A 12,856-nucleotide genomic window follows, 5' to 3' on the forward strand; every position below is an offset into this window, starting at 1 on the left:
TTCCCTTTAGTCTTCCTTCAATGTGTCCTCAGTTTTTGAAATCTAGGCTAAAATAAATATTTTCATCACCAATCCTGTAATAAAAAGATCTTAATCTCATTGAAGGCATTCTTATTTATTAAATCATTTAAAAAATTGAACCAATACAATAATGATCTTTACCATGCTATTTTAACTTCCTAATTTTTTCAGTATAAGGGATAATTGCTATTAATAGAATAAAAATTTTTGAATTTGTGTTCATAGCTTTAGAGAACTAAATCCCATTTTCATATATCTCTTTCAGAACATTCTGTCTATAATGGGCTAGTACTATAGTTCATTGAGAAATATTCATTGTTGCAGAGGAATGGTCATGATTCATGTATACTTGATATAGAGCAACATTTTCATTTTATTTTAAAATACATCTCTGTGGAATTTATACTAGTGTGTTATAGGAAAACAAACAAACAAAAAAGGTGTATTGCCATTATTTATCTTAGGGCAAATAGTTATGTAACCATCATTCCAATCAATAAAGAGCACATTACCAAGATCCCCCTTTTCTCCTCCACTCTTTAACATTAAAGCAGAATTCTGACTTTTATGATATTTGCTTCTTTACATTTTATTTTTTACAGTACTGGGAATAGAACCCTAGGTCTTACATGCCAGGCAAGTCTAACCCCACTTATATTTAAAAACAGTTTTACTCCCAAGAAAGTATCCTTAAACATGTTTTTCCCCATTATATATAAATGGAATTATATAGAATACATTTATTCTGTTATATTTTTTTAGCATTGTTTTTGTGAAGTTCATTCATTTTGCAGGTAGATTTAGTTCATTTGTTTCCATTGTTTATTTTTACAGTTGTTCTGTATAGTGGAGAATTAGCAAATGTAGAAAACCTCTTTAGGTATCTGTGACCTGCCTTTGTTTTAGAGGTAATGCTTCAAAAATGCTTACTTATTCCATTGGGCAAACATGCTTCTATTTATTTATCTTTTCTAATATTCTTGATATACAGTTGTGTGGTTTCTGGCTTTGAGTTATTAATTCTAATGATGCAGTGACAATTTTTCTACTGCTTCTTTGTATAAATGTGAACTCATTTTGGAGTGTGAATTTTGAGTCATAGTGTGTGTTAACTTAGCCTTGGTAGTTAACACCAATGATTGGACCATTTAATTCCCAGCAGAATGAATGAAGATGTTAACATTAGGTTACTCTGTTTTGGGAGCATTATGTATTCTTCTTGAGAGATAACCATTTTTGCTTTGCAATATTGAGGTATTTTATAGAGAAAGATTATGGTTAACACAGAAATAATTATTTTTAATCAGTCTGAAATTTGCATAACAAAAAATTAACCAATTAAGTGTGGCATTCTTACATGCACAGTGTTGTGCAACTATCACTTCTTTCTTGTTCCAAACATTTGCTTATGCCAACAGGAAATTACATATTCTTTAAGCTGTTTCTCACCATTTTCTTTACCCCAAACATCAAGCAACCTCTACTCTGTGGATTTATCTGTTCTGTATATTTCAAATATATTTAATTATATACTATATGACTTTTTGTTAGTAGCTCTTCAATTTAATGTTTTTGAGGTTTATGCTCATTGTAATGTATATCAATACTTCATTGATTTTTATGGTTGAATTATATTCCTTTTTATGGATATAAGCCAGTTTATCCATTCATCATTGCATGGCCATTCTGGTTGTTTTGACCTTTTGACTAATATGAATAGTGCTGTTAGGAATATGTGTGTACATGTATTTGTTCAAGTACTTCTTGGGTACATGTATTTGTTCAAGTATTTCTTGGCAATTCTTCTTGGGTATTTATACCTTTCCTTATTTTATTTAACTTATATGCTCTTTTGTAATAACTGATCAATTCTTGATATATGTATATATTTCTATAGAAACTTATAATATAGATGAAAAAGAGGTAAATGGTATCTGAAAGAACTGTTGTAACTCAAAAAGTGTGACTTCTGTGGTCTATATTCTCCTCTGTGCTTTGGCATTATTATTTTTATAAGAACAGTTGTTAAACACTTGTATTTCACTTAACTAGTAACCTTCAAGTTTGAGAGTTTTGTAAATTGAAGGTTTTTAGAATCAGTCCTGGATAAAAAACATTCATTTTAAAATGTTTTTAGAATTTTTAATGTATAAAATTTAGAAATATATGAGATATTGATATTTTTAGCCATTTGCGAGAAATTTTACTTCAGACCTATTTTTTGTAAATTTTTTGTTATATGTTTAGTTGTGTAGTATAGATCCTCTGAGAACTTTTTTGTTTTGAATATTTTGTTGACAAATTTCAAGAAATGTTTTTTTTTTGTAAGAGAGTCAATGTGCATGGGTGGTAGCTAGATCAGTAGGAAGAAGTGCAGGTGTATTAGTTGATAATTCATGACTGATTTGCAGTCTTTACATTTATACATCTTTAGAAAACTTTCCTTTGCACGTTTTTCTGCCTATTCTTCCATCCTTTTTTTCCTATTGTAGATAGACACAATACCTTTATTTGATTTATTTATTTTTATGTGATGCTGAGGATTGTACTCATTGCCTCACACATGCTAGCCAAGTGCTCTACCACTGAGCCCCAGCCCCCGTATTCTTCATTCTTAGTTAAGCAAACCACTTAACAGGTTCTGGGCTGGGCTTTGGGGATAACATGTACAAAATTTAGTGATGTCCTTGTCCTCATGTATCTTCTACTCCAGGAGAAAAGACATATTAAATGACTGTGAACAGATACCTTATAGTATATATTTGTTGAAGGTTGGGAAATACCAAAGAAGGACTTTGTCATTTGTAGAGAGTCAGTAGTTGAAGGCTAATACTCAATTTCTTCATTGAAATATACTATTTTCTCTCAGCTTTATTGCTTTCATAGCTCTCCGAATAGTTTTATAGAAATTGCTGAAAGACGATTCAACATTGACAATACTTAAGATTTCCTTCTGAAAGCAGGGAATTTCAGCAGGTATTTTCCTTCTGATAACACAAATATTAAAATGTTATTATCTCAGAATTTCTCCATCACTCTTTCTAGATTTTCTCATTTTGTAAGCATAGACATAAAATGATCGTCATTTTTCTTCATTTTCTTTTTTGTATCTTACATGTCAAAACAAAATGGGCCTTGTTGTTGGTTAGTTCTAAAAATGATATATTTAAAGTTTGTGTGGGTAAGCAATCTGATGCTGGTAAAAAACAATGTAAACCTTTGATCAGGGAGGGATTCTTCTTGAAAATGAATCATGGTTTGGCGGTATTACTGTTGTTTGTCTGTGCTCTTTTTAGCAAAGTAAAGGAAACTGTTAAATAACAGTTGATATAGGGGTATTTCCTTTTTACTTTTTGGAGTCAATCCAGTTTAGGTTAGGATTATTTTATCTATTTGCTATAAAAAAAAAACTTTCCAGAGGATGTTTATTTATTTGAAATATATTCTAAATATCTCTTTCGTTTCCTGTCTTCTTGCCTGGACCTTAGTCTAGATGAGGAGTTTTTAAATTGAGATTCATAAAGAGGATAGTAAAAAACTTATGTCTTTATATTCCTTATTCCTTTACCAAAAGTACACATTTACTTTCATTATGAATATAGAAAACACATGACAATTATATTAGTAGTACTTATGACATGTTGCCAATAAAAAACACATATGTTTTCATATCACATTATATATGAATTATATCTCTTTTTAAATAGTATCCAGGAATGAACTATGGGTGTTCTACCATTGAGCTATCTCCCCAGTTGTTTTAAAAGATTTTTATTTTGAGACATGGTAAGACTGTGTTTTGGCAGAAACCAGAACTGAAGCTGCCCTCGAACTTAGGACTCTCCTGCCTTGATCCCAAGCTGCTGGGATCATAGGCTTGCACCATTGTGCCCAGCTTAAAATATGTATCTCTAACTATTGAATGTATCTTCAGATTGTTATTTATGTTCATTGCTGTTTTGAAATTATTATGTATGATACATAATAATTTTACTTATTTTAATGTGAATTTATTACATATATCACTATAATACCACATTATTTTTATTATATTTATAACTGTTTTTGCTGGGAGAGATGAACCCAGAGGTGCTCTACCTCAGAGCTACACCCCCCAGCCCTTTTAATTTTACTATATTTGGGTCTCAGGTTGCTGAGGCTGACCTCAAACTAGCAATCTTCCTGCCTCAGCCTCCTGAGTCAATGAGATTGCAGGTGTGCACCACCATATTTTATAACTGTATTTTAACTTAGTTTACTTCCTTCTGGAGTGTAAGTATTTGTAAGTATTCTGAGAAGGAGTCTAGGTTTTCCTCAACTGTCCAAATAGTCTGTGATGCAAAAATTATTATGAATCTCTGATCATCATATCTCCCCTCATCTGTTTCAATAAACTTTAACTATTTTTACTATATAATAAGCATTTTCTTTGTTAACCATAAAATGATCAGCTAATTTTCTGCTTAAAATCATGTGTCTCATTATGTTGTTAAAATTTTAGATAATTTTCCTTCTAATTTCCATATTCTTCTTGCATCATACCTAGATTCTTGTACCCTTCCATCAATATGCCACATATATCCATTTTTAAAAACTTTTCCAGTTGCACTCTTTTTTACTTGAAAATAATTGTTACCACTTTGAATGCCTACTAAATCAACTAAAATATCACTTTATCTCTAAAGCCTTCTCTTGATGTTGTATCATGTGTAAACCACAGTACTATTACCCTGTACAAATGTTACATCACTGTCACATGGAAATTATTCATTGACATGTCTATGCTTCTAGATTAATCTCCATAAAGACAAAATTTTCCTGTTTGTATTTGAAATCTTGGCACCTCACATATTAGTTGGTTAATGTAGACCCTAATGCTTTAAACACCTTTAGAAGTTTTCCTATAAGGATGATTGGAATTTTAAATCATTACTTACCAGAATGAAGAGATTTTTATTCCTGGTAGCCTTGCTTTTCAATTTAATATATGTAAGGTATATTCATTTATCCAACAACTGTGAATTAATGTTTAGCATGTCCAGGCACTGCACTCTGGGAGTGTAACAGCAGATGTAAGGGGAAATGTGCCTGACCCCATGCAGCTATGGAGAAAAATTAAAAATGGAAAGGAATAGGAAATTCCCAGAGAAGATCTCAATTTCAAATTACATCCTTTTTTAGGTTTTTATTGAGATGATGACATGTGAGCAAAGACCTGATGGAAATCAGGGAGAATATTATGCATATTGGAGTAACCAGTGTAGAATTTAAAGGTGGGAATACATCTGTACTCTTGAGGCGGGGGCAAGGAGTTCAGCATGGCTAAAGCAGTATGTGAGGTGCAAGAGGGGTGATGAGGTCAGAGAGGTATCATGACCAGATCACGTCAACTTGGGACTTTCACTCAAGAGGGAAGGGTGGGCTCGGAGCATTTTGAGAAGAAGAATGGCATGGTAATACTGTGTTTGGGCAGAAACCAAATGGAAATATGTATGGAGACTATGGAGTTGGTACATGGACAAGGGTGGAAACCTAGATAGACTAGTAAATAGAGCATTTGAAAAATCCAGGAAAGAGAAAATGAAGTTTGGACCCGGTTGTCTATAGTGGGGCTTGTCAGCAGTCTTGATATATTGGTTATGGGAGGACCATTGGCATTTCTGGTTTATTTTATGATATGTATGAAAGAACAAGTGAGTCAGGATGATTAGTGAAGCATTTTGGTGGAATAACTGGAAAAATGAAGTTGCTATAAACTGAAAAGAGCAATACTATGGATAAATCAGGTTTGGGAATGAGGACAGAATCAGGAATGTTGCACATATTAAATTTAAGATCTTTCTTTGATTTCCTAGATGGGGGGTAAGAATATTACTGATTTTACAGAGTTACTGTTACCATCAAAGCACATTGAATAGTGTTTGGCACATATCAAATACTTAATGAAAATTTTTGTATCTTCACTCATCTACTGTTAATTTATCTTTTGTATCTTCACTGATCTACTGTTAATTTATCAGTATATAGGATTGATTTATTTTTCCATGTTTTTTATATATTGCCTTTTATCTAGAAAACAGAATAAAGGAATAATTGACCAAATAATGAATGAATGAAACACAATTCTGAACTTATTCTGTACAGGCTTTTGTGGAGTTATAGTGCTCAATGTTGATATTAACTTGTAACATTGTTTCTCAAATGACTCCAATGCAAAATTGTGATACTAGTATTATTTTAATCTGTCCTGCTTGTTTTGATCTATATCTCAGGTTATATAGCTTGATAAATTAATCCACCTGTTTTTGAGTCTTGGCATTTCTTTATTTTGCAAAATAGTTTTCCATGTAAGTTTAAGAATATAGGGTTTACCATAGCCCAGGACTTTGAAGGAATTTATTTATTTTTCCTCCTGTTTCCACTGAGTAAATGGAGATCTTGAATTGTCTTTTGCAGTTCTTTAGATTCCTTGGAAGTGTCTTCTTTTCCTTTAAGACATTCTTTCTTCTCAGAGAAGGAGTTGTGTTCCAGTCACAAATTTTGGCATCTGAATTCCATATCATGCTTTTTCCAAAAGAAAGTAGTTGGTTAGATTTGAGGCCTTGTTTCAAGCAGGCTTCTGATTCCTTGGACTTGAAACCTCCATAATTTCAGTAAAGCACTGAAAAACTAGCAGTATCACTTTTCTTTTTAGCATTTATATGAGGCATTCATTTTACCACTTGGAACTGTTTATAGCTTTCATTTGATGGTTTATTGTAATTATTTACTTTTGTTGATCATGAGTTTTCTTGATTCAGACCACATCACAATTGTAAATACAAAGCAACCACACATTTCAGCCTTATATAGTTTCACCTACTTAAGAGAATCAGTAATAATGTGATGTTTCTTGACTTCTCCTTCCACATCACTGTTTACTTATGGATTGAAGTTTCCATGAGTATGTTTTAATTTTTGCCAAGAAAAATCAATCATGTGCACTGTAGCTCTGCTTTAAATTTTATGCCTCATATGACATAGAGTATATAAATAGTATATACATGTTAAATGGGGAGCAATTTTTTAGGATAGATTAGTACCTGGGTTTTGTTGGTTCCCTGTTCTTTATTGCCTTAGCTCAGATGCAGTATTGTTTCTAATCTGTTATTTGGAAGACTAACATTTTCCTGCTGAATTTGTTTTCCTGTAAGTTTTTTTAAAAAATCATTCTTTTAAAATATTGTAACATTATGTTAGTTTTGACATGTACTGTATACCAAAATCATATTTAAATATTTCTCAAAGATAGCAGATGAGTTTTTTTTTTTTTGAGTTTTTTTTTCTTTTTCTTTTTCTTTTCTTTTTTTGGTGGTACTGGTGATTGAATGCAGGGTGCTTTACCACTGAATCCACTCCCAGTCCCCTTATTTATTTATTTTTTATTTTGAGACAAGGTTTTACTACATGGTGGAGACTGGCTTCAAACTTGTGATCCTCCTGCCTTAGCTTCCTAAGTTGCTGGGATTACAGGGTGTGCCACTGTGACTGGAAGCCAATGAGTTCTTTATGGAAAAGAGTGATCACATAATATATTTCTGATAAATAATATGGTTTAAGAATCACTAATTGAAGAAATTTTCTTCTAAAGAAAACTATTGCTGGACCAGGTAGCATACACCTATCTATCATCCTAGTGAATTCCAGAGACAGACGCAGGAGGATTATAAGCTTGAGGTTAATCTCAATAATTTAGCAAGACCCTAAGCAACTTGGTGAGACCTTGTTTCAAAGGAAAAAAAAAATAGCATGTGTATAGGTATATAGCTCAGTGGCAAAGCTCCCCAGTGCTCCTCCCCCCCCCAAAAAAAAAAACCCTCAAATAAACAAAGAAACCAAACAAAACAAGAGAAAGATGTTATAACTATATTTTATTTTTATAGCAGTTGTAGGTTTGTAGAAAAATCAAGAGGAAGGTATAGATAGCATAATTTTTGGGAGAAACAATCTGTGGATAACCTTTTAAAACTCCAGATAATACAGTACCTCTAAATTACACTTTAAAATAAATGTCAGTTTTTGTAATTAGCACTTGAGGCTAGCTCAGAGTTTTTTGTTTTGCTTTTTACTATTTGTAAAGTGTTTTTAGTTTTCTGTACAGTTTTTACATTGAAAAAATCATAAATTCTCAAGTTCCACCATAGTTTTATTTTCAAATGGTTAAAGTGACATGCCTCTAGAGGGCAATATTTTCTCAACTTTTCTGTATTGTAATCACAGAAATCCTGGGACAAACATTGGAGTACTGTGAATGTCGATGTGTTGTCGGGCCTTGTGTATAATACTACTTCTTCTTCTTCTTCTTCTTTTTTTTTTTTTAAATTCTGTTCTATGGTTTATTCCTCTTTGACTTTTTAGAGCTTTGGACTTTAGAAATATGTTACTGTCAATTCATATCCTCTTTGAATACTGTATTTACCTAGTTCCTGTGAATGAGTTCAGTTATTGAATAGAAAAAAAATTTTTTTAGTTATCTCACTCAAGTAAGTATTATCAGTATGTTCTAAAAATTCCTTCCTTTTATTGTCTATAAAATACTAATTAAGGACTTTTGATCTGTGTACTTTGAGGTATAAGAGTGAGTAGATTCTATTATTGAGGCACTGAGGCATTATTAGGGCTAGAACTTATTATCTTTCGTTTTCTATTAGTGTTGGTTGGACCTTTATTGTTGTTTACTTTTTAATATAGATTTCATTTCTTGTCAAAGACATATATACATTTACTAGAAAATCTAATAATACCATAATTTTTGAGTTAAAGTCAGTCTCCTGCCCTGTCCCTCCCACTCTGTCACTCCTCAGAGGCCACTTTTTCCAGCTCTTTGTAATTTTTTCTCTGCTGTTTTCTTTTTTTGCCCTTTTCTGGGATTCCTGTCAGTTGAATAATGAATCGCCTTTCTTGGGCCCCTAACTTTCTTGTATATTTTCTCTCTCTTTTATTTCTTCACTTTATGAGGGCATCTCCAACTTTAACTTCTACTCTTCTCATTGCGTTTTTATGTCTGTGATACGTTTCTGATATACTTTTCTTTCAATGTTTCTTTTATGGCCATACCCTTATTTTATACATCATAGTGCTATCTCTTTAAGTGATAGTTAATAATTTTTAAAGTTTTTTTGTTGTTGTTCCTTGTTTTAGCTTCATTTCCTCTGAATCCCTTTTTCAATTTTTTTTAGTTTTGATCTTTCTCTTTCATATTTGCACCATGGTTGTTAACCCTGATTGTACATTCTACTTAAACTGGATGGATTTAAAAAATACTAATGCCTAAGCCTCATCAGATTGATTAAACCAAACTACTGATTTCAGTGTCTGGTAATCTTTGACTGATCATTCTTGTTTTTAATTTTTAGAGTATTTTGTTTATTAATTTATATTTGTCATTTTATTTTTATTTAGTCAATGAATCAGTGCTAAGGAACTAATTAGAACCTCTTTGAATATAGCAAGGCACACCAGCTTATAGGTCTCAGGTAGGACTGGCTATTTTTTTAGGGTACCCCCAATAATTACTATTCATAGGTCTTCTCACTTAGCTTGGTCAGTTTCCCAATTAAGTATACTCTATCCTCTGTTCAGGGTGCCTTTGGGGTAGGGAAAGCCTTTCCAGCAATAAACTTAGAAGTTGATTTTCAGAGAGTTGAAGGAGTTATATTATTTTAGGCTAGTGATTAAAATAACAAAGAGGATCTGGAGAATCTATTTGCACGGTATTCTTGCTTTTTCCAGCGAGGAGGCTACCTAACTAAGATTTCTGGTCTGCTTCTATTGAAATAGAAATCTTTCTATGGAAACCAGGAGGTAGAATTTTTAGATGCTTGAGTAAAAACTAAAAACTATTTATCAATAACTCTTTCTGAAGAAGGGGATAAATGTTTATTTCTTTTTATACTTATCAAAAGGAATATCTGGATTATTTTTACATTATTTGGTTTTGAAAAAAATTAAAGGGAAGAGAGTCGGTAGGCTTCTTAGAATATGTAATAACCAGTGTCTTAATGATAAACCCAAATGAACAGATTAAGAAATTATCAGACCTGAGTGTAGCAGGCATGAGTATAGTCTTGAGGTGTAAAAACTGAGCAGAATTACTGTTGATATTTATCATCTACAAAATGGCAAAAAGACTAGGGTCAGTGCCATACTAGGGTTATATATAATGAGAAATAAAATCTATGATAGTTCTTACCATAATTGGGTAAATGGCATTCTGAATTTGGAAGAGGATGAGAAAAGGAAAAGGATTTAAGGTTCATTGGAAGAGTTACTCACATTGGTTGATGTATTTTTTCAGGTGAGAATATTGAAGCTAGAATGAGGCACCAGAGAATTTCAGAACAGATAGAGGAATTAATGTGGGCATTGTTATTGGTAGCTTCAGAAGAAATATCCCTTTCAGCATAAGGAAACATCCTTGTTGGGGAATGCTTAGTAAGTGTTCAATAATATTTCACTCTGGCAGAGTAGACTAGATTGAAATGTGTCCACATTTGATAAAATTATGAATGAAGAAATATAAGGTGACAGTATTGAAAATGAATATAGTTTTCTGGCAGTGATCTAGCTGATTAAGAAACAGTATTTCAGGATTGGGGCTGTAGCTCAGTAGCAGAGCGCTTGCCTAGCACATGTGAGGCACTGGATTCAAGCCTTAGCACCACATAAAAATGAAACGAATAAAATAAAGGCACGCTGTCTGTATAAAGAGTATTTCTGTTAGAGGAGTCATTATTTCTTCCATGTAGTTTGCCCAAGGATAGCCATGGTATCACACCTCTTTGTGGTTCTTACGCTCAAGGATTTTTTTATAAAATGAGTCTTATAATAAAATTTATATAGGTAAATTCGGGGATATGGTTTTGGAAAAATAATTAGAAGACCAGGACTTGAACTACTTATTAGTGTTCGGGTGATATGCTAAGTTTAAATTTTTGCGTGTGAATAATTCTTTTTTACAAACTGTTGATAATTTAGGCAGCAAAATTGAGTGTTGGTTTCCAGTTTTCTTCTTGAACAAAATAGTAGCCAGATTTTGATGGAAATATATTTAAATGTTCTGAAGCTAGAAATAAAATGTATGTGAGTATAATAAAAGGGTTTATCTTCCCTCTTGTCAAAACTGCTGATTTGGCCCTTTTGCACTATACTCCCATCTTTGTATGGCTGTTAAAATCTGTTGCTCTTTCCCATCTAAAGGAAATGCATCTTTGACACTTCTCATGACCTGAGTCATGATGCTGAAAGATCCAGAAAATATTCTCAACAGTCATGGGTAATAAGGTTTCCGCTGGGGGGTGGGGGACGGGGGTGCGCAGGAAGGAAGAACTGGAAGAATTGGAGGTTGTGGGGAGAAGAGAATCCTTGCTGTGTTGGTTTATATCTTTTTAATTATTAGGAAAATTATTTACATTTTACTGTTATACTTATTATTCAACAGAAAACACATTGATTTTAATATTTAATTCTTCCTCAAGTATGTATTTAATGTAATTGAAAAAGACAATTGCAAATGTTAAAATTATTTTTGAAGTTCTTCATGTCTTAAGAAAATGCTCCTCATATATTGTAATTAATTCAGTATTTCATCTTATTATATGTTTGTTTTTATTCCTGAACCAACTCTCAATACTTCTATGTCTTACATGTTCTCCAGTTTAAGTAATAAAGACATATTTCTTGAATTAAGTAGACAAAATTTATATTTTTTTCCTTGAACAATGAAGTGCTCTGTTTGCTTTGTTGATAAGCCAAAGAATTAATTGTGTGATAAGAAAGGGAGAATTGGGTTATACTATGGTTAAGAAATAATTTTAATGATGACTTGTACTTTGGGACACTTAATTTTATCCCAAATTTGGTTTAAGGGTATTTGATTTTGGGTTTGTAATTCTGGGGGTCTTTTACTAGGGTTAAAATTCTTCATTCTGAACACTGAGTTTTAGAACTATATTTGAGTTTGATTTAGAAAAGTGGGAAAATTGAAGGTGCTCTGATATGATAGATTTATGAATAATTCAAATCTCAAGAAAAAAAGCTCCAGCTCTTTTTCTCATTTTTTTGTATGTGTATGCAGAAGTTACTTCTCTAGTTCACATAGACTACTTTTATTGTCTGTAGTCTATTTACCATTTAGAGAATTTTTCCCTTTTGTCAAACTATAATCTGATATTTAGAGATAAAAATTTCGGAAACTTCTTCAATACTAATAATGCCAGCTGGCAGTATATTTCCCTCATCCCAGAATCTTGGAGTGCTCTAATGATGAGTTAAAGTAACGAACTTCCCACTTTTATGGAGGAGGTTTTATTCATTCAGCGTATAAATTGGGTTAACTGTGTGAGATTAAGTTGTATGATATTTTTAAAGTACATTTTTTTTTGTATTTCAGTAGCATTCTTGATAGCCATTTCTTTTATTTTCCCCTGTTTGTAACATTGTCCATAATTCCTGATCTCTTCTCTTTTTCTAGACTTATTGTTTTCCACCTATGTTTTTTAGACTCCTTATTCCAGCTCACTTTACTTCCTTGTTTGAATAGTGTAAACTATACTTGCTCTACTTGTAATTTTAGCACATTATTTCTTTATGACTTTTTTTTTAAGATTTTTAGTTGTAGACGGACACAATACTTTTATTTTGTTTATTTAGTTTTATGTGGTGCTGGGGAATGAATCAAGGGCCTCACACATGCTAGGCAAGCACTCTACCACTGAGCTACAACCCCAGCCCCTTATTTATGACTTTTTTATGTATCGAATTTCTGAATCCATTGAGTATATTTTAGCTTTAAGGA

The 12,856-nt window shown here is 32.2% G+C and overlaps 1 protein-coding gene across 8 annotated transcripts in view; it reads left to right on the forward strand.

Moving 5' to 3' along the window:
* Bcas3 (BCAS3 microtubule associated cell migration factor) overlaps positions 1-12,856 on the forward strand; it is a 583,386-nt gene that overhangs the window by 229,258 nt on the left and 341,272 nt on the right. The window lies entirely within an intron of this gene.

Source organism: Marmota monax, unplaced genomic scaffold (genome assembly GCF_021218885.2).
Source record: "Marmota monax isolate L192 unplaced genomic scaffold, Marmota_monax_Labrador192_F-V1.1 WCK01_AAM20220418_F8-fsc00171, whole genome shotgun sequence".
Taxonomy (NCBI): Eukaryota; Metazoa; Chordata; class Mammalia; order Rodentia; family Sciuridae; genus Marmota; species Marmota monax.